At 48.6% G+C, this 23,316-nt stretch overlaps 1 long non-coding RNA gene across 1 annotated transcript in view; it reads right to left on the bottom strand.

The window, feature by feature from the left end:
- Window positions 1-23,316, bottom strand: part of LOC149442076 (uncharacterized) — a 40,067-nt gene that overhangs the window by 5,606 nt on the left and 11,145 nt on the right. The window lies entirely within an intron of this gene.

The following is a 23,316-nucleotide window of genomic DNA, read 5'->3' as shown; positions in this document are numbered from 1 at the left end:
CTCTGTCAGAGCTCCACTAGGGCCTACAGTGCAACCGTTGTCACATTTGTAAAATGGCACCTTTGTGCTCCACACAGACATGGGAAGATCCAGGAACAACCCACTGCACACTGCTATATATCCTTTCCAGCAAACTTTGCCATAAACATTGAGATTTTTAGTTCACACATATTGCAATACATGTTTAAGCTGGCCAACTGCGTCAAACTAAACCTTTCTGGCCAAACCCTACTCTACCAAAAGCAAATGCTACTGTGGACACAATGCCAACATGGGGCAAAAAGACACAAAGTGGGGGGAGAGCTGCTAGGTTAAAACCTGGCTACTGACCTTCAAAGCTCTAGAGGATGTGAGAAGCATGCTTCACTAGGGCATCCCGCGCTCTTTGGCTGCAGCTCATGGCCGCTCAGTTTGCCATTAATCTGGACCAGATACTAGGCTCGTACCCCATATTCAGGGCTTTGCACTCCTGTGTCTCTGCGGAGCCTCCGACATCAGAGTGGAGTTTATCCCCTGTTTCAGGGCCTCTCACACTTGTCTTGTAGAGCCTCCAACATTAGCGAGGAGTTCATCCCCTATTTCAGGGCCTCGGACGCTACTGTCTAGGACACTGGTGCTGAGCTGGTTCCCTGTCTCAGACATTGGCTTTGGTACCAAGCTCTCCTCCTCTCTACAACAGATTATCCAGAGAAACATCCAACCTTTAGAGAACCTCTAGAGGCTACAGGCGAAAGCTTGACTTTCACCTTCAAGAAATCCCAACAAGTAGCCCAAAGAGGACTCTGTCAGAGCTCCACTAGGGCCTACAGTGCAACCGTTGTCACATTTGTAAAATGGCACCTTTGTGCTCCACACAGACATGGGAAGATCCAGGAACAACCCTCTGCACACTGCTATATATCCTTTCCAGCAAACTTTGCCATAAACATTGAGATTTTTAGTTCACACATATTGCAATACATGTTTAAGCTGGCCAACTGCGTCAAACTAAACCTTTCTGGCCAAACCCTACTCTACCAAAAGCAAATGCTACTGTGGACACAATGCCAACATGGGGCAAAAAGACACAAAGTGGGGGGAGAGCTGCTAGGTTAAAACCTGGCTACTGACCTTCAAAGCTCTAGAGGATGTGAGAAGCATGCTTCACTAGGGCATCCCGCGCTCTTTGGCTGCAGCTCATGGCCGGTCAGTTTGCCATTAATCTGGACCAGATACTAGGCTCGTACCCCATATTCAGGGCTTTGCACTCCTGTGTCTCTGCGGAGCCTCCGACATCAGAGTGGAGTTTATCCCCTGTTTCAGGGCCTCTCACACTTGTCTTGTAGAGCCTCCAACATTAGCGTGGAGTTCATCCCCTATTTCAGGGCCTCGGACGCTACTGTCTAGGACACTGGTGCTGAGCTGGTTCCCTGTCTCAGACATTGGCTTTGGTACCAAGCTCTCCTCCTCTCTACAACAGATTATCCAGAGAAACATCCAACCTTTAGAGAACCTCTAGAGGCTACAGGCGAAAGCTTGACTTTCACCTTCAAGAAATCCCAACAAGTAGCCCAAAGAGGACTCTGTCAGAGCTCCACTAGGGCCTAAAGTGCAACCGTTGTCACATTTGTAAAATGGCACCTTTGTGCTCCACACAGACATGGGAAGATCCAGGAACAACCCTCTGCACACTGCTATATATCCTTTCCAGCAAACTTTGCCATAAACATTGAGATTTTTAGTTCACACATATTGCAATACATGTTTAAGCTGGCCAACTGCGTCAAAGTAAACCTTTCTGGCCAAACCCTACTCTACCAAAAGCAAATGCTACTGTGGACACAATGCCAACATGGGGCAAAAAGACACAAAGTGGGGGGAGAGCTGCTAGGTTAAAACCTGGCTACTGACCTTCAAAGCTCTAGAGGATGTGAGAAGCATGCTTCACTAGGGCATCCCGCGCTCTTTGGCTGCAGCTCATGGCCGGTCAGTTTGCCATTAATCTGGACCAGATACTAGGCTCGTACCCCATATTCAGGGCTTTGCACTCCTGTGTCTCTGCGGAGCCTCCGACATCAGAGTGGAGTTTATCCCCTGTTTCAGGGCCTCTCACACTTGTCTTGTAGAGCCTCCAACATTAGCGAGGAGTTCATCCCCTATTTCAGGGCCTCGGACGCTACTGTCTAGGACACTGGTGCTGAGCTGGTTCCCTGTCTCAGACATTGGCTTTGGTACCAAGCTCTCCTCCTCTCTACAACAGATTATCCAGAGAAACATCCAACCTTTAGAGAACCTCTAGAGGCTACAGGCGAAAGCTTGACTTTCACCTTCAAGAAATCCCAACAAGTAGCCCAAAGAGGACTCTGTCAGAGCTCCACTAGGGCCTACAGTGCAACCGTTGTCACATTTGTAAAATGGCACCTTTGTGCTCCACACAGACATGGGAAGATCCAGGAACAATCCTCTGCACACTGCTATATATCCTTTCCAGCAAACTTTGCCATAAACATTGAGATTTTTAGTTCACACATATTGCAATACATGTTTAAGCTGGCCAACTGCATCAAACTAAACCTTTCTGGCCAAACCCTACTCTACCAAAAGCAAATGCTACTGTGGACACAATGCCAACATGGGGCAAAAAGACACAAAGTGGGGGGAGAGCTGCTAGGTTAAAACCTGGCTACTGACCTTCAAAGCTCTAGAGGATGTGAGAAGCATGCTTCACTAGGGCATCCCGCGCTCTTTGGCTGCAGCTCATGGCCGGTCAGTTTGCCATTAATCTGGACCAGATACTAGGCTCGTACCCCATATTCAGGGCTTTGCACTCCTGTATCTCTGCGGAGCCTCCGACATCAGAGTGGAGTTTATCCCCTGTTTCAGGGCCTCTCACACTTGTCTTGTAGAGCCTCCAACATTAGCGAGGAGTTTATCCCCTATTTCAGGGCCTCGGACGCTACTGTCTAGGACACTGGTGCTGAGCTGGTTCCCTGTCTCAGACATTGGCTTTGGTACCAAGCTCTCCTCCTCTCTACAACAGATTATCCAGAGAAACATCCAACCTTTAGAGAACCTCTAGAGGCTACAGGCGAAAGCTTGACTTTCACCTTCAAGAAATCCCAACAAGTAGCCCAAAGAGGACTCTGTCAGAGCTCCACTAGGGCCTACAGTGCAACCGTTGTCACATTTGTAAAATGGCACCTTTGTGCTCCACACAGACATGGGAAGATCCAGGAACAACCCTCTGCACACTGCTATATATCCTTTCCAGCAAACTTTGCCATAAACATTGAGATTTTTAGTTCACACATATTGCAATACATGTTTAAGCTGGCCAACTGCGTCAAACTAAACCTTTCTGGCCAAACCCTACTCTACCAAAAGCAAATGCTACTGTGGACACAATGCCAACATGGGGCAAAAAGACACAAAGTGGGGGGAGAGCTGCTAGGTTAAAACCTGGCTACTGACCTTCAAAGCTCTAGAGGATGTGAGAAGCATGCTTCACTAGGGCATCCCGCGCTCTTTGGCTGCAGCTCATGGCCGGTCAGTTTGCCATTAATCTGGACCAGATACTAGGCTCGTACCCCATATTCAGGGCTTTGCACTCCTGTGTCTCTGCGGAGCCTCCGACATCAGAGTGGAGTTTATCCCCTGTTTCAGGGCCTCTCACACTTGTCTTGTAGAGCCTCCAACATTAGCGTGGAGTTCATCCCCTATTTCAGGGCCTCGGACGCTACTGTCTAGGACACTGGTGCTGAGCTGGTTCCCTGTCTCAGACATTGGCTTTGGTACCAAGCTCTCCTCCTCTCTACAACAGATTATCCAGAGAAACATCCAACCTTTAGAGAACCTCTAGAGGCTACAGGCGAAAGCTTGACTTTCACCTTCAAGAAATCCCAACAAGTAGCCCAAAGAGGACTCTGTCAGAGCTCCACTAGGGCCTAAAGTGCAACCGTTGTCACATTTGTAAAATGGCACCTTTGTGCTCCACACAGACATGGGAAGATCCAGGAACAACCCTCTGCACACTGCTATATATCCTTTCCAGCAAACTTTGCCATAAACATTGAGATTTTTAGTTCACACATATTGCAATACATGTTTAAGCTGGCCAACTGCGTCAAACTAAACCTTTCTGGCCAAACCCTACTCTACCAAAAGCAAATGCTACTGTGGACACAATGCCAACATGGGGCAAAAAGACACAAAGTGGGGGGAGAGCTGCTAGGTTAAAACCTGGCTACTGACCTTCAAAGCTCTAGAGGATGTGAGAAGCATGCTTCACTAGGGCATCCCGCGCTCTTTGGCTGCAGCTCATGGCCGGTCAGTTTGCCATTAATCTGGACCAGATACTAGGCTCGTACCCCATATTCAGGGCTTTGCACTCCTGTGTCTCTGCGGAGCCTCCGACATCAGAGTGGAGTTTATCCCCTGTTTCAGGGCCTCTCACACTTGTCTTGTAGAGCCTCCAACATTAGCGAGGAGTTCATCCCCTATTTCAGGGCCTAGGACGCTACTGTCTAGGACACTGGTGCTGAGCTGGTTCCCTGTCTCAGACATTGGCTTTGGTACCAAGCTCTCCTCCTCTCTACAACAGATTATCCAGAGAAACATCCAACCTTTAGAGAACCTCTAGAGGCTACAGGCAAAAGCTTGACTTTCACCTTCAAGAAATCCCAACAAGTAGCCCAAAGAGGACTCTGTCAGAGCTCCACTAGGGCCTACAGTGCAACCGTTGTCACATTTGTAAAATGGCACCTTTGTGCTCCACACAGACATGGGAAGATCCAGGAACAACCCTCTGCACACTGCTATATATCCTTTCCAGCAAACTTTGCCATAAACATTGAGATTTTTAGTTCACACATATTGCAATACATGTTTAAGCTGGCCAACTGCGTCAAACTAAACCTTTCTGGCCAAACCCTACTCTACCAAAAGCAAATGCTACTGTGGACACAATGCCAACATGGGGCAAAAAGACACAAAGTGGGGGGAGAGCTGCTAGGTTAAAACCTGGCTACTGACCTTCAAAGCTCTAGAGGATGTGAGAAGCATGCTTCACTAGGGCATCCCGCGCTCTTTGGCTGCAGCTCATGGCCGCTCAGTTTGCCATTAATCTGGACCAGATACTAGGCTCGTACCCCATATTCAGGGCTTTGCACTCCTGTGTCTCTGCGGAGCCTCCGACATCAGAGTGGAGTTTATCCCCTGTTTCAGGGCCTCTCACACTTGTCTTGTAGAGCCTCCAACATTAGCGAGGAGTTTATCCCCTATTTCAGGGCCTCGGACGCTACTGTCTAGGACACTGGTGCTGAGCTGGTTCCCTGTCTCAGACATTGGCTTTGGTACCAAGCTCTCCTCCTCTCTACAACAGATTATCCAGAGAAACATCCAACCTTTAGAGAACCTCTAGAGGCTACAGGCGAAAGCTTGACTTTCACCTTCAAGAAATCCCAACAAGTAGCCCAAAGAGGACTCTGTCAGAGCTCCACTAGGGCCTACAGTGCAACCGTTGTCACATTTGTAAAATGGCACCTTTGTGCTCCACACAGACATGGGAAGATCCAGGAACAACCCTCTGCACACTGCTATATATCCTTTCCAGCAAACTTTGCCATAAACATTGAGATTTTTAGTTCACACATATTGCAATACATGTTTAAGCTGGCCAACTGCGTCAAACTAAACCTTTCTGGCCAAACCCTACTCTACCAAAAGCAAATGCTACTGTGGACACAATGCCAACATGGGGCAAAAAGACACAAAGTGGGGGGAGAGCTGCTAGGTTAAAACCTGGCTACTGACCTTCAAAGCTCTAGAGGATGTGAGAAGCATGCTTCACTAGGGCATCCCGCGCTCTTTGGCTGCAGCTCATGGCCGGTCATTTTGCCATTAATCTGGACCAGATACTAGGCTCGTACCCCATATTCAGGGCTTTGCACTCCTGTGTCTCTGCGGAGCCTCCGACATCAGAGTGGAGTTTATCCCCTGTTTCAGGGCCTCTCATACTTGTCTTGTAGAGCCTCCAACATTAGCGAGGAGTTCATCCCCTATTTCAGGGCCTAGGACGCTACTGTCTAGGACACTGGTGCTGAGCTGGTTCCCTGTCTCAGACATTGGCTTTGGTACCAAGCTCTCCTCCTCTCTACAACAGATTATCCAGAGAAACATCCAACCTTTAGAGAACCTCTAGAGGCTACAGGCGAAAGCTTGACTTTCACCTTCAAGAAATCCCAACAAGTAGCCCAAAGAGGACTCTGTCAGAGCTCCACTAGGGCCTACAGTGCAACCGTTGTCACATTTGTAAAATGGCACCTTTGTGCTCCACACAGACATGGGAAGATCCAGGAACAACCCTCTGCACACTGCTATATATCCTTTCCAGCAAACTTTGCCATAAACATTGAGATTTTTAGTTCACACATATTGCAATACATGTTTAAGCTGGCCAACTGCGTCAAACTAAACCTTTCTGGCAAAACCCTACTCTACCAAAAGCAAATGCTACTGTGGACACAATGCCAACATGGGGCAAAAAGACACAAAGTGGGGGGAGAGCTGCTAGGTTAAAACCTGGCTACTGACCTTCAAAGCTCTAGAGGATGTGAGAAGCATGCTTCACTAGGGCATCCCGCGCTCTTTGGCTGCAGCTCATGGCCGGTCAGTTTGCCATTAATCTGGACCAGATACTAGGCTCGTACCCCATATTCAGGGCTTTGCACTCCTGTGTCTCTGCGGAGCCTCCGACATCAGAGTGGAGTTTATCCCCTGTTTCAGGGCCTCTCACACTTGTCTTGTAGAGCCTCCAACATTAGCGAGGAGTTCATCCCCTATTTCAGGGCCTCGGACGCTACTGTCTAGGACACTGGTGCTGAGCTGGTTCCCTGTCTCAGACATTGGCTTTGGTACCAAGCTCTCCTCCTCTCTACAACAGATTATCCAGAGAAACATCCAACCTTTAGAGAACCTCTAGAGGCTACAGGCGAAAGCTTGACTTTCACCTTCAAGAAATCCCAACAAGTAGCCCAAAGAGGACTCTGTCAGAGCTCCACTAGGGCCTACAGTGCAACCGTTGTCACATTTGTAAAATGGCACCTTTGTGCTCCACACAGACATGGGAAGATCCAGGAACAACCCTCTGCACACTGCTATATATCCTTTCCAGCAAACTTTGCCATAAACATTGAGATTTTTAGTTCACACATATTGCAATACATGTTTAAGCTGGCCAACTGCGTCAAACTAAACCTTTCTGGCCAAACCCTACTCTACCAAAAGCAAATGCTACTGTGGACACAATGCCAACATGGGGCAAAAAGACACAAAGTGGGGGGAGAGCTGCTAGGTTAAAACCTGGCTACTGACCTTCAAAGCTCTAGAGGATGTGAGAAGCATGCTTCACTAGGGCATCCCGCGCTCTTTGGCTGCAGCTCATGGCCGCTCAGTTTGCCATTAATCTGGACCAGATACTAGGCTCGTACCCCATATTCAGGGCTTTGCACTCCTGTGTCTCTGCGGAGCCTCCGACATCAGAGTGGAGTTTATCCCCTGTTTCAGGGCCTCTCACACTTGTCTTGTAGAGCCTCCAACATTAGCGAGGAGTTTATCCCCTATTTCAGGGCCTCGGACGCTACTGTCTAGGACACTGGTGCTGAGCTGGTTCCCTGTCTCAGACATTGGCTTTGGTACCAAGCTCTCCTCCTCTCTACAACAGATTATCCAGAGAAACATCCAACCTTTAGAGAACCTCTAGAGGCTACAGGCGAAAGCTTGACTTTCACCTTCAAGAAATCCCAACAAGTAGCCCAAAGAGGACTCTGTCAGAGCTCCACTAGGGCCTACAGTGCAACCGTTGTCACATTTGTAAAATGGCACCTTTGTGCTCCACACAGACATGGGAAGATCCAGGAACAACCCTCTGCACACTGCTATATATCCTTTCCAGCAAACTTTGCCATAAACATTGAGATTTTTAGTTCACACATATTGCAATACATGTTTAAGCTGGCCAACTGCGTCAAACTAAACCTTTCTGGCCAAACCCTACTCTACCAAAAGCAAATGCTACTGTGGACACAATGCCAACATGGGGCAAAAAGACACAAAGTGGGGGGAGAGCTGCTAGGTTAAAACCTGGCTACTGACCTTCAAAGCTCTAGAGGATGTGAGAAGCATGCTTCACTAGGGCATCCCGCGCTCTTTGGCTGCAGCTCATGGCCGGTCAGTTTGCCATTAATCTGGACCAGATACTAGGCTCGTACCCCATATTCAGGGCTTTGCACTCCTGTGTCTCTGCGGAGCCTCCGACATCAGAGTGGAGTTTATCCCCTGTTTCAGGGCCTCTCACACTTGTCTTGTAGAGCCTCCAACATTAGCGAGGAGTTTATCCCCTATTTCAGGGCCTCGGACGCTACTGTCTAGGACACTGGTGCTGAGCTGGTTCCCTGTCTCAGACATTGGCTTTGGTACCAAGCTCTCCTCCTCTCTACAACAGATTATCCAGAGAAACATCCAACCTTTAGAGAACCTCTAGAGGCTACAGGCGAAAGCTTGACTTTCACCTTCAAGAAATCCCAACAAGTAGCCCAAAGAGGACTCTGTCAGAGCTCCACTAGGGCCTACAGTGCAACCGTTGTCACATTTGTAAAATGGCACCTTTGTGCTCCACACAGACATGGGAAGATCCAGGAACAACCCTCTGCACACTGCTATATATCCTTTCCAGCAAACTTTGCCATAAACATTGAGATTTTTAGTTCACACATATTGCAATACATGTTTAAGCTGGCCAACTGCGTCAAACTAAACCTTTCTGGCCAAACCCTACTCTACCAAAAGCAAATGCTACTGTGGACACAATGCCAACATGGGGCAAAAAGACACAAAGTGGGGGGAGAGCTGCTAGGTTAAAACCTGGCTACTGACCTTCAAAGCTCTAGAGGATGTGAGAAGCATGCTTCACTAGGGCATCCCGCGCTCTTTGGCTGCAGCTCATGGCCGCTCAGTTTGCCATTAATCTGGACCAGATACTAGGCTCGTACCCCATATTCAGGGCTTTGCACTCCTGTGTCTCTGCGGAGCCTCCGACATCAGAGTGGAGTTTATCCCCTGTTTCAGGGCCTCTCACACTTGTCTTGTAGAGCCTCCAACATTAGCGAGGAGTTCATCCCCTATTTCAGGGCCTAGGACGCTACTGTCTAGGACACTGGTGCTGAGCTGGTTCCCTGTCTCAGACATTGGCTTTGGTACCAAGCTCTCCTCCTCTCTACAACAGATTATCCAGAGAAACATCCAACCTTTAGAGAACCTCTAGAGGCTACAGGCGAAAGCTTGACTTTCACCTTCAAGAAATCCCAACAAGTAGCCCAAAGAGGACTCTGTCAGAGCTCCACTAGGGCCTACAGTGCAACCGTTGTCACATTTGTAAAATGGCACCTTTGTGCTCCACACAGACATGGGAAGATCCAGGAACAACCCTCTGCACACTGCTATATATCCTTTCCAGCAAACTTTGCCATAAACATTGAGATTTTTAGTTCACACATATTGCAATACATGTTTAAGCTGGCCAACTGCATCAAACTAAACCTTTCTGGCCAAACCCTACTCTACCAAAAGCAAATGCTACTGTGGACACAATGCCAACATGGGGCAAAAAGACACAAAGTGGGGGGAGAGCTGCTAGGTTAAAACCTGGCTACTGACCTTCAAAGCTCTAGAGGATGTGAGAAGCATGCTTCACTAGGGCATCCCGCGCTCTTTGGCTGCAGCTCATGGCCGGTCAGTTTGCCATTAATCTGGACCAGATACTAGGCTCGTACCCCATATTCAGGGCTTTGCACTCCTGTGTCTCTGCGGAGCCTCCGACATCAGAGTGGAGTTTATCCCCTGTTTCAGGGCCTCTCACACTTGTCTTGTAGAGCCTCCAACATTAGCGAGGAGTTCATCCCCTATTTCAGGGCCTCGGACGCTACTGTCTAGGACACTGGTGCTGAGCTGGTTCCCTGTCTCAGACATTGGCTTTGGTACCAAGCTCTCCTCCTCTCTACAACAGATTATCCAGAGAAACATCCAACCTTTAGAGAACCTCTAGAGGCTACAGGCGAAAGCTTGACTTTCACCTTCAAGAAATCCCAACAAGTAGCCCAAAGAGGACTCTGTCAGAGCTCCACTAGGGCCTACAGTGCAACCGTTGTCACATTTGTAAAATGGCACCTTTGTGCTCCACACAGACATGGGAAGATCCAGGAACAACCTTCTGCACACTGCTATATATCCTTTCCAGCAAACTTTGCCATAAACATTGAGATTTTTAGTTCACACATATTGCAATACATGTTTAAGCTGGCCAACTGCGTCAAACTAAACCTTTCTGGCCAAACCCTACTCTACCAAAAGCAAATGCTACTGTGGACACAATGCCAACATGGGGCAAAAAGACACAAAGTGGGGGGAGAGCTGCTAGGTTAAAACCTGGCTACTGACCTTCAAAGCTCTAGAGGATGTGAGAAGCATGCTTCACTAGGGCATCCCGCGCTCTTTGGCTGCAGCTCATGGCCGGTCAGTTTGCCATTAATCTGGACCAGATACTAGGCTCGTACCCCATATTCAGGGCTTTGCACTCCTGTGTCTCTGCGGAGCCTCCGACATCAGAGTGGAGTTTATCCCCTGTTTCAGGGCCTCTCACACTTGTCTTGTAGAGCCTCCAACATTAGCGAGGAGTTCATCCCCTATTTCAGGGCCTAGGACGCTACTGTCTAGGACACTGGTGCTGAGCTGGTTCCCTGTCTCAGACATTGGCTTTGGTACCAAGCTCTCCTCCTCTCTACAACAGATTATCCAGAGAAACATCCAACCTTTAGAGAACCTCTAGAGGCTACAGGCGAAAGCTTGACTTTCACCTTCAAGAAATCCCAACAAGTAGCCCAAAGAGGACTCTGTCAGAGCTCCACTAGGGCCTACAGTGCAACCGTTGTCACATTTGTAAAATGGCACCTTTGTGCTCCACACAGACATGGGAAGATCCAGGAACAACCCTCTGCACACTGCTATATATCCTTTCCAGCAAACTTTGCCATAAACATTGAGATTTTTAGTTCACACATATTGCAATACATGTTTAAGCTGGCCAACTGCGTCAAACTAAACCTTTCTGGCCAAACCCTACTCTACCAAAAGCAAATGCTACTGTGGACACAATGCCAACATGGGGCAAAAAGACACAAAGTGGGGGGAGAGCTGCTAGGTTAAAACCTGGCTACTGACCTTCAAAGCTCTAGAGGATGTGAGAAGCATGCTTCACTAGGGCATCCCGCGCTCTTTGGCTGCAGCTCATGGCCGGTCAGTTTGCCATTAATCTGGACCAGATACTAGGCTCGTACCCCATATTCAGGGCTTTGCACTCCTGTGTCTCTGCGGAGCCTCCGACATCAGAGTGGAGTTTATCCCCTGTTTCAGGGCCTCTCACACTTGTCTTGTAGAGCCTCCAACATTAGCGAGGAGTTTATCCCCTATTTCAGGGCCTCGGACGCTACTGTCTAGGACACTGGTGCTGAGCTGGTTCCCTGTCTCAGACATTGGCTTTGGTACCAAGCTCTCCTCCTCTCTACAACAGATTATCCAGAGAAACATCCAACCTTTAGAGAACCTCTAGAGGCTACAGGCGAAAGCTTGACTTTCACCTTCAAGAAATCCCAACAAGTAGCCCAAAGAGGACTCTGTCAGAGCTCCACTAGGGCCTACAGTGCAACCGTTGTCACATTTGTAAAATGGCACCTTTGTGCTCCACACAGACATGGGAAGATCCAGGAACAACCCTCTGCACACTGCTATATATCCTTTCCAGCAAACTTTGCCATAAACATTGAGATTTTTAGTTCACACATATTGCAATACATGTTTAAGCTGGCCAACTGCGTCAAACTAAACCTTTCTGGCCAAACCCTACTCTACCAAAAGCAAATGCTACTGTGGACACAATGCCAACATGGGGCAAAAAGACACAAAGTGGGGGGAGAGCTGCTAGGTTAAAACCTGGCTACTGACCTTCAAAGCTCTAGAGGATGTGAGAAGCATGCTTCACTAGGGCATCCCGCGCTCTTTGGCTGCAGCTCATGGCCGCTCAGTTTGCCATTAATCTGGACCAGATACTAGGCTCGTACCCCATATTCAGGGCTTTGCACTCCTGTGTCTCTGCGGAGCCTCCGACATCAGAGTGGAGTTTATCCCCTGTTTCAGGGCCTCTCACACTTGTCTTGTAGAGCCTCCAACATTAGCGAGGAGTTTATCCCCTATTTCAGGGCCTCGGACGCTACTGTCTAGGACACTGGTGCTGAGCTGGTTCCCTGTCTCAGACATTGGCTTTGGTACCAAGCTCTCCTCCTCTCTACAACAGATTATCCAGAGAAACATCCAACCTTTAGAGAACCTCTAGAGGCTACAGGCGAAAGCTTGACTTTCACCTTCAAGAAATCCCAACAAGTAGCCCAAAGAGGACTCTGTCAGAGCTCCACTAGGGCCTACAGTGCAACCGTTGTCACATTTGTAAAATGGCACCTTTGTGCTCCACACAGACATGGGAAGATCCAGGAACAACCCTCTGCACACTGCTATATATCCTTTCCAGCAAACTTTGCCATAAACATTGAGATTTTTAGTTCACACATATTGCAATACATGTTTAAGCTGGCCAACTGCGTCAAACTAAACCTTTCTGGCCAAACCCTACTCTACCAAAAGCAAATGCTACTGTGGACACAATGCCAACATGGGGCAAAAAGACACAAAGTGGGGGGAGAGCTGCTAGGTTAAAACCTGGCTACTGACCTTCAAAGCTCTAGAGGATGTGAGAAGCATGCTTCACTAGGGCATCCCGCGCTCTTTGGCTGCAGCTCATGGCCGGTCAGTTTGCCATTAATCTGGACCAGATACTAGGCTCGTACCCCATATTCAGGGCTTTGCACTCCTGTGTCTCTGCGGAGCCTCCGACATCAGAGTGGAGTTTATCCCCTGTTTCAGGGCCTCTCACACTTGTCTTGTAGAGCCTCCAACATTAGCGAGGAGTTTATCCCCTATTTCAGGGCCTCGGACGCTACTGTCTAGGACACTGGTGCTGAGCTGGTTCCCTGTCTCAGACATTGGCTTTGGTACCAAGCTCTCCTCCTCTCTACAACAGATTATCCAGAGAAACATCCAACCTTTAGAGAACCTCTAGAGGCTACAGGCGAAAGCTTGACTTTCACCTTCAAGAAATCCCAACAAGTAGCCCAAAGAGGACTCTGTCAGAGCTCCACTAGGGCCTACAGTGCAACCGTTGTCACATTTGTAAAATGGCACCTTTGTGCTCCACACAGACATGGGAAGATCCAGGAACAACCCTCTGCACACTGCTATATATCCTTTCCAGCAAACTTTGCCATAAACATTGAGATTTTTAGTTCACACATATTGCAATACATGTTTAAGCTGGCCAACTGCGTCAAACTAAACCTTTCTGGCCAAACCCTACTCTACCAAAAGCAAATGCTACTGTGGACACAATGCCAACATGGGGCAAAAAGACACAAAGTGGGGGGAGAGCTGCTAGGTTAAAACCTGGCTACTGACCTTCAAAGCTCTAGAGGATGTGAGAAGCATGCTTCACTAGGGCATCCCGCGCTCTTTGGCTGCAGCTCATGGCCGCTCAGTTTGCCATTAATCTGGACCAGATACTAGGCTCGTACCCCATATTCAGGGCTTTGCACTCCTGTGTCTCTGCGGAGCCTCCGACATCAGAGTGGAGTTTATCCCCTGTTTCAGGGCCTCTCACACTTGTCTTGTAGAGCCTCCAACATTAGCGAGGAGTTCATCCCCTATTTCAGGGCCTAGGACGCTACTGTCTAGGACACTGGTGCTGAGCTGGTTCCCTGTCTCAGACATTGGCTTTGGTACCAAGCTCTCCTCCTCTCTACAACAGATTATCCAGAGAAACATCCAACCTTTAGAGAACCTCTAGAGGCTACAGGCGAAAGCTTGACTTTCACCTTCAAGAAATCCCAACAAGTAGCCCAAAGAGGACTCTGTCAGAGCTCCACTAGGGCCTACAGTGCAACCGTTGTCACATTTGTAAAATGGCACCTTTGTGCTCCACACAGACATGGGAAGATCCAGGAACAACCCTCTGCACACTGCTATATATCCTTTCCAGCAAACTTTGCCATAAACATTGAGATTTTTAGTTCACACATATTGCAATACATGTTTAAGCTGGCCAACTGCATCAAACTAAACCTTTCTGGCCAAACCCTACTCTACCAAAAGCAAATGCTACTGTGGACACAATGCCAACATGGGGCAAAAAGACACAAAGTGGGGGGAGAGCTGCTAGGTTAAAACCTGGCTACTGACCTTCAAAGCTCTAGAGGATGTGAGAAGCATGCTTCACTAGGGCATCCCGCGCTCTTTGGCTGCAGCTCATGGCCGGTCAGTTTGCCATTAATCTGGACCAGATACTAGGCTCGTACCCCATATTCAGGGCTTTGCACTCCTGTGTCTCTGCGGAGCCTCCGACATCAGAGTGGAGTTTATCCCCTGTTTTAGGGCCTCTCACACTTGTCTTGTAGAGCCTCCAACATTAGCGAGGAGTTCATCCCCTATTTCAGGGCCTCGGACGCTACTGTCTAGGACACTGGTGCTGAGCTGGTTCCCTGTCTCAGACATTGGCTTTGGTACCAAGCTCTCCTCCTCTCTACAACAGATTATCCAGAGAAACATCCAACCTTTAGAGAACCTCTAGAGGCTACAGGCGAAAGCTTGACTTTCACCTTCAAGAAATCCCAACAAGTAGCCCAAAGAGGACTCTGTCAGAGCTCCACTAGGGCCTACAGTGCAACCGTTGTCACATTTGTAAAATGGCACCTTTGTGCTCCACACAGACATGGGAAGATCCAGGAACAACCTTCTGCACACTGCTATATATCCTTTCCAGCAAACTTTGCCATAAACATTGAGATTTTTAGTTCACACATATTGCAATACATGTTTAAGCTGGCCAACTGCGTCAAACTAAACCTTTCTGGCCAAACCCTACTCTACCAAAAGCAAATGCTACTGTGGACACAATGCCAACATGGGGCAAAAAGACACAAAGTGGGGGGAGAGCTGCTAGGTTAAAACCTGGCTACTGACCTTCAAAGCTCTAGAGGATGTGAGAAGCATGCTTCACTAGGGCATCCCGCGCTCTTTGGCTGCAGCTCATGGCCGGTCAGTTTGCCATTAATCTGGACCAGATACTAGGCTCGTACCCCATATTCAGGGCTTTGCACTCCTGTGTCTCTGCGGAGCCTCCGACATCAGAGTGGAGTTTATCCCCTGTTTCAGGGCCTCTCACACTTGTCTTGTAGAGCCTCCAACATTAGCGAGGAGTTCATCCCCTATTTCAGGGCCTAGGACGCTACTGTCTAGGACACTGGTGCTGAGCTGGTTCCCTGTCTCAGACATTGGCTTTGGTACCAAGCTCTCCTCCTCTCTACAACAGATTATCCAGAGAAACATCCAACCTTTAGAGAACCTCTAGAGGCTACAGGCGAAAGCTTGACTTTCACCTTCAAGAAATCCCAACAAGTAGCCCAAAGAGGACTCTGTCAGAGCTCCACTAGGGCCTACAGTGCAACCGTTGTCACATTTGTAAAATGGCACCTTTGTGCTCCACACAGACATGGGAAGATCCAGGAACAACCCTCTGCACACTGCTATATATCCTTTCCAGCAAACTTTGCCATAAACATTGAGATTTTTAGTTCACACATATTGCAATACATGTTTAAGCTGGCCAACTGCGTCAAACTAAACCTTTCTGGCCAAACCCTACTCTACCAAAAGCAAATGCTACTGTGGACACAATGCCAACATGGGGCAAAAAGACACAAAGTGGGGGGAGAGCTGCTAGGTTAAAACCTGGCTACTGACCTTCAAAGCTCTAGAGGATGTGAGAAGCATGCTTCACTAGGGCATCCCGCGCTCTTTGGCTGCAGCTCATGGCCGCTCAGTTTGCCATTAATCTGGACCAGATACTAGGCTCGTACCCCATATTCAGGGCTTTGCACTCCTGTGTCTCTGCGGAGCCTCCGACATCAGAGTGGAGTTTATCCCCTGTTTCAGGGCCTCTCACACTTGTCTTGTAGAGCCTCCAACATTAGCGAGGAGTTTATCCCCTATTTCAGGGCCTCGGACGCTACTGTCTAGGACACTGGTGCTGAGCTGGTTCCCTGTCTCAGACATTGGCTTTGGTACCAAGCTCTCCTCCTCTCTACAACAGATTATCCAGAGAAACATCCAACCTTTAGAGAACCTCTAGAGGCTACAGGCGAAAGCTTGACTTTCACCTTCAAGAAATCCCAACAAGTAGCCCAAAGAGGACTCTGTCAGAGCTCCACTAGGGCCTACAGTGCAACCGTTGTCACATTTGTAAAATGGCACCTTTGTGCTCCACACAGACATGGGAAGATCCAGGAACAACCCTCTGCACACTGCTATATATCCTTTCCAGCAAACTTTGCCATAAACATTGAGATTTTTAGTTCACACATATTGCAATACATGTTTAAGCTGGCCAACTGCGTCAAACTAAACCTTTCTGGCCAAACCCTACTCTACCAAAAGCAAATGCTACTGTGGACACAATGCCAACATGGGGCAAAAAGACACAAAGTGGGGGGAGAGCTGCTAGGTTAAAACCTGGCTACTGACCTTCAAAGCTCTAGAGGATGTGAGAAGCATGCTTCACTAGGGCATCCCGCGCTCTTTGGCTGCAGCTCATGGCCGCTCAGTTTGCCATTAATCTGGACCAGATACTAGGCTCGTACCCCATATTCAGGGCTTTGCACTCCTGTGTCTCTGCGGAGCCTCCGACATCAGAGTGGAGTTTATCCCCTGTTTCAGGGCCTCTCACACTTGTCTTGTAGAGCCTCCAACATTAGCGAGGAGTTCATCCCCTATTTCAGGGCCTAGGACGCTACTGTCTAGGACACTGGTGCTGAGCTGGTTCCCTGTCTCAGACATTGGCTTTGGTACCAAGCTCTCCTCCTCTCTACAACAGATTATCCAGAGAAACATCCAACCTTTAGAGAACCTCTAGAGGCTACAGGCGAAAGCTTGACTTTCACCTTCAAGAAATCCCAACAAGTAGCCCAAAGAGGACTCTGTCAGAGCTCCACTAGGGCCTACAGTGCAACCGTTGTCACATTTGTAAAATGGCACCTTTGTGCTCCACAAAGACATGGGAAGATCCAGGAACAACCCTCTGCACACTGCTATATATCCTTTCCAGCAAACTTTGCCATAAACATTGAGATTTTTAGTTCACACATATTGCAATACATGTTTAAGCTGGCCAACTGCGTCAAACTAAACCTTTCTGGCCAAACCCTACTCTACCAAAAGCAAATGCTACTGTGGACACAATGCCAACATGGGGCAAAAAGACACAAAGTGGGGGGAGAGCTGCTAGGTTAAAACCTGGCTACTGACCTTCAAAGCTCTAGAGGATGTGAGAAGCATGCTTCACTAGGGCATCCCGCGCTCTTTGGCTGCAGCTCATGGCCGCTCAGTTTGCCATTAATCTGGACCAGATACTAGGCTCGTACCCCATATTCAGGGCTTTGCACTCCTGTGTCTCTGCGGAGCCTCCGACATCAGAGTGGAGTTTATCCCCTGTTTCAGGGCCTCTCACACTTGTCTTGTAGAGCCTCCAACATTAGCGAGGAGTTTATCCCCTATTTCAGGGCCTCGGACGCTACTGTCTAGGACACTGGTGCTGAGCTGGTTCCCTGTCTCAGACATTGGCTTTGGTACCAAGCTCTCCTCCTCTCTACAACAGATTATCCAGTGAAACATCCAACCTTTAGAGAACCTCTAGAAGCTACAGGCGAAAGCTTGACTTTCACCTTCAAGAAATCCCAACAAGTAGCCCAAAGAGGACTCTGTCAGAGCTCCACTAGGGCCTACAGTGCAACCGTTGTCACATTTGTAAAATGGCACCTTTGTGCTCCACACAGACATGGGAAGATCCAGGAACAACCCTCTGCACACTGCTATATATCCTTTCCAGCAAACTTTGCCATAAACATTGAGATTTTTAGTTCACACATATTGCAATACATGTTTAAGCTGGCCAACTGCGTCAAACTAAACCTTTCTGGCCAAACCCTACTCTACCAAAAGCAAATGCTACTGTGGACACAATGCCAACATGGGGCAAAAAGACACAAAGTGGGGGGAGAGCTGCTAGGTTAAAACCTGGCTACTGACCTTCAAAGCTCTAGAGGATGTGAGAAGCATGCTTCACTAGGGCATCCCGCGCTCTTTGGCTGCAGCTCATGGCCGGTCAGTTTGCCATTAATCTGGACCAGATACTAGGCTCGTACCCCATATTCAGGGCTTTGCACTCCTGTGTCTCTGCGGAGCCTCCGACATCAGAGTGGAGTTTATCCCCTGTTTCAGGGCCTCTCACACTTGTCTTGTAGAGCCTCCAACATTAGCGAGGAGTTCATCCCCTATTTCAGGGCCTAGGACGCTACTGTCTAGGACACTGGTGCTGAGCTGGTTCCCTGTCTCAGACATTGGCTTTGGTACCAAGCTCTCCTCCTCTCTACAACAGATTATCCAGAGAAACATCCAACCTTTAGAGAACCTCTAGAGGCTACAGGCGAAAGCTTGACTTTCACCTTCAAGAAATCCCAACAAGTAGCCCAAAGAGGACTCTGTCAGAGCTCCACTAGGGCCTACAGTGCAACCGTTGTCACATTTGTAAAATGGCACCTTTGTGCTCCACACAGACATGGGAAGATCCAGGAACAACCCTCTGCACACTGCTATATATCCTTTCCAGCAAACTTTGCCATAAACATTGAGATTTTTAGTTCACACATATTGCAATACATGTTTAAGCTGGCCAACTGCGTCAAACTAAACCTTTCTGGCCAAACCCTACTCTACCAAAAGCAAATGCTACTGTGGACACAATGCCAACATGGGGCAAAAAGACACAAAGTGGGGGGAGAGCTGCTAGGTTAAAACCTGGCTACTGACCTTCAAAGCTCTAGAGGATGTGAGAAGCATGCTTCACTAGGGCATCCCGCGCTCTTTGGCTGCAGCTCATGGCCGGTCAGTTTGCCATTAATCTGGACCAGATACTAGGCTCGTACCCCATATTCAGGGCTTTGCACTCCTGTGTCTCTGCGGAGCCTCCGACATCAGAGTGGAGTTTATCCCCTGTTTCAGGGCCTCTCACACTTGTCTTGTAGAGCCTCCAACATTAGCGAGGAGTTCATCCCCTATTTCAGGGCCTAGGACGCTACTGTCTAGGACACTGGTGCTGAGCTGGTTCCCTGTCTCAGACATTGGCTTTGGTACCAAGCTCTCCTCCTCTCTACAACAGATTATCCAGAGAAACATCCAACCTTTAGAGAACCTCTAGAGGCTACAGGCGAAAGCTTGACTTTCACCTTCAAGAAATCCCAACAAGTAGCCCAAAGAGGACTCTGTCAGAGCTCCACTAGGGCCTACAGTGCAACCGTTGTCACATTTGTAAAATGGCACCTTTGTGCTCCACACAGACATGGGAAGATCCAGGAACAACCCTCTGCACACTGCTATATATCCTTTCCAGCAAACTTTGCCATAAACATTGAGATTTTTAGTTCACACATATTGCAATACATGTTTAAGCTGGCCAACTGCGTCAAACTAAACCTTTCTGGCCAAACCCTACTCTACCAAAAGCAAATGCTACTGTGGACACAATGCCAACATGGGGCAAAAAGACACAAAGTGGGGGGAGAGCTGCTAGGTTAAAACCTGGCTACTGACCTTCAAAGCTCTAGAGGATGTGAGAAGCATGCTTCACTAGGGCATCCCGCGCTCTTTGGCTGCAGCTCATGGCCGCTCAGTTTGCCATTAATCTGGACCAGATACTAGGCTCGTACCCCATATTTAGGGCTTTGCACTCCTGTGTCTCTGCGGAGCCTCCGACATCAGAGTGGAGTTTATCCCCTGTTTCAGGGCCTCTCACACTTGTCTTGTAGAGCCTCCAACATTAGCGAGGAGTTTATCCCCTATTTCAGGGCCTCGGACGCTACTGTCTAGGACACTGGTGCTGAGCTGGTTCCCTGTCTCAGACATTGGCTTTGGTACCAAGCTCTCCTCCTCTCTACAACAGATTATCCAGAGAAACATCCAACCTTTAGAGAACCTCTAGAGGCTACAGGCGAAAGCTTGACTTTCACCTTCAAGAAATCCCAACAAGTAGCCCAAAGAGGACTCTGTCAGAGCTCCACTAGGGCCTACAGTGCAACCGTTGTCACATTTGTAAAATGGCACCTTTGTGCTCCACACAGACATGGGAAGATCCAGGAACAACCCTCTGCACACTGCTATATATCCTTTCCAGCAAACTTTGCCATAAACATTGAGATTTTTAGTTCACACATATTGCAATACATGTTTAAGCTGGCCAACTGCGTCAAACTAAACCTTTCTGGCCAAACCCTACTCTACCAAAAGCAAATGCTACTGTGGACACAATGCCAACATGGGGCAAAAAGACACAAAGTGGGGGGAGAGCTGCTAGGTTAAAACCTGGCTACTGACCTTCAAAGCTCTAGAGGATGTGAGAAGCATGCTTCACTAGGGCATCCCGCGCTCTTTGGCTGCAGCTCATGGCCGGTCAGTTTGCCATTAATCTGGACCAGATACTAGGCTCGTACCCCATATTCAGGGCTTTGCACTCCTGTGTCTCTGCGGAGCCTCCGACATCAGAGTGGAGTTTATCCCCTGTTTCAGGGCCTCTCACACTTGTCTTGTAGAGCCTCCAACATTAGCGAGGAGTTTATCCCCTATTTCAGGGCCTCGGACGCTACTGTCTAGGACACTGGTGCTGAGCTGGTTCCCTGTCTCAGACATTGGCTTTGGTACCAAGCTCTCCTCCTCTCTACAACAGATTATCCAGAGAAACATCCAACCTTTAGAGAACCTCTAGAGGCTACAGGCGAAAGCTTGACTTTCACCTTCAAGAAATCCCAACAAGTAGCCCAAAGAGGACTCTGTCAGAGCTCCACTAGGGCCTACAGTGCAACCGTTGTCACATTTGTAAAATGGCACCTTTGTGCTCCACACAGACATGGGAAGATCCAGGAACAACCCTCTGCACACTGCTATATATCCTTTCCAGCAAACTTTGCCATAAACATTGAGATTTTTAGTTCACACATATTGCAATACATGTTTAAGCTGGCCAACTGCGTCAAACTAAACCTTTCTGGCCAAACCCTACTCTACCAAAAGCAAATGCTACTGTGGACACAATGCCAACATGGGGCAAAAAGACACAAAGTGGGGGGAGAGCTGCTAGGTTAAAACCTGGCTACTGACCTTCAAAGCTCTAGAGGATGTGAGAAGCATGCTTCACTAGGGCATCCCGCGCTCTTTGGCTGCAGCTCATGGCCGGTCAGTTTGCCATTAATCTGGACCAGATACTAGGCTCGTACCCCATATTCAGGGCTTTGCACTCCTGTGTCTCTGCGGAGCCTCCGACATCAGAGTGGAGTTTATCCCCTGTTTCAGGGCCTCTCACACTTGTCTTGTAGAGCCTCCAACATTAGCGAGGAGTTCATCCCCTATTTCAGGGCCTAGGACGCTACTGTCTAGGACACTGGTGCTGAGCTGGTTCCCTGTCTCAGACATTGGCTTTGGTACCAAGCTCTCCTCCTCTCTACAACAGATTATCCAGAGAAACATCCAACCTTTAGAGAACCTCTAGAGGCTACAGGCGAAAGCTTGACTTTCACCTTCAAGAAATCCCAACAAGTAGCCCAAAGAGGACTCTGTCAGAGCTCCACTAGGGCCTACAGTGCAACCGTTGTCACATTTGTAAAATGGCACCTTTGTGCTCCACACAGACATGGGAAGATCCAGGAACAACCCTCTGCACACTGCTATATATCCTTTCCAGCAAACTTTGCCATAAACATTGAGATTTTTAGTTCACACATATTGCAATACATGTTTAAGCTGGCCAACTGCGTCAAACTAAACCTTTCTGGCCAAACCCTACTCTACCAAAAGCAAATGCTACTGTGGACACAATGCCAACATGGGGCAAAAAGACACAAAGTGGGGGGAGAGCTGCTAGGTTAAAACCTGGCTACTGACCTTCAAAGCTCTAGAGGATGTGAGAAGCATGCTTCACTAGGGCATCCCGCGCTCTTTGGCTGCAGCTCATGGCCACTCAGTTTGCCATTAATCTGGACCAGATACTAGGCTCGTACCCCATATTCAGGGCTTTGCACTCCTGTGTCTCTGCGGAGCCTCCGACATCAGAGTGGAGTTTATCCCCTGTTTCAGGGCCTCTCACACTTGTCTTGTAGAGCCTCCAACATTAGCGAGGAGTTTATCCCCTATTTCAGGGCCTCGGACGCTACTGTCTAGGACACTGGTGCTGAGCTGGTTCCCTGTCTCAGACATTGGCTTTGGTACCAAGCTCTCCTCCTCTCTACAACAGATTATCCAGAGAAACATCCAACCTTTAGAGAACCTCTAGAGGCTACAGGCGAAAGCTTGACTTTCACCTTCAAGAAATCCCAACAAGTAGCCCAAAGAGGACTCTGTCAGAGCTCCACTAGGGCCTACAGTGCAACCGTTGTCACATTTGTAAAATGGCACCTTTGTGCTCCACACAGACATGGGAAGATCCAGGAACAACCCTCTGCACACTGCTATATATCCTTTCCAGCAAACTTTGCCATAAACATTGAGATTTTTAGTTCACACATATTGCAATACATGTTTAAGCTGGCCAACTGCGTCAAACTAAACCTTTCTGGCCAAACCCTACTCTACCAAAAGCAAATGCTACTGTGGACACAATGCCAACATGGGGCAAAAAGACACAAAGTGGGGGGAGAGCTGCTAGGTTAAAACCTGGCTACTGACCTTCAAAGCTCTAGAGGATGTGAGAAGCATGCTTCACTAGGGCATCCCGCGCTCTTTGGCTGCAGCTCATGGCCGGTCAGTTTGCCATTAATCTGGACCAGATACTAGGCTCGTACCCCATATTCAGGGCTTTGCACTCCTGTGTCTCTGCGGAGCCTCCGACATCAGAGTGGAGTTTATCCCCTGTTTCAGGGCCTCTCACACTTGTCTTGTAGAGCCTCCAACATTAGCGAGGAGTTTATCCCCTATTTCAGGGCCTCGGACGCTACTGTCTAGGACACTGGTGCTGAGCTGGTTCCCTGTCTCAGACATTGGCTTTGGTACCAAGCTCTCCTCCTCTCTACAACAGATTATCCAGAGAAACAT

Source organism: Staurois parvus, unplaced genomic scaffold (assembly GCF_062004578.1).
Source record: "Staurois parvus isolate SC_StPar_1 unplaced genomic scaffold, SC_StPar_1.0 ptg000915l, whole genome shotgun sequence".
NCBI lineage: Eukaryota > Metazoa > Chordata > Amphibia > Anura > Ranidae > Staurois > Staurois parvus.
The sequence above is the reverse complement of the archived record's forward strand: the minus strand, read 5'-3'. Positions and strand labels throughout refer to the sequence as shown.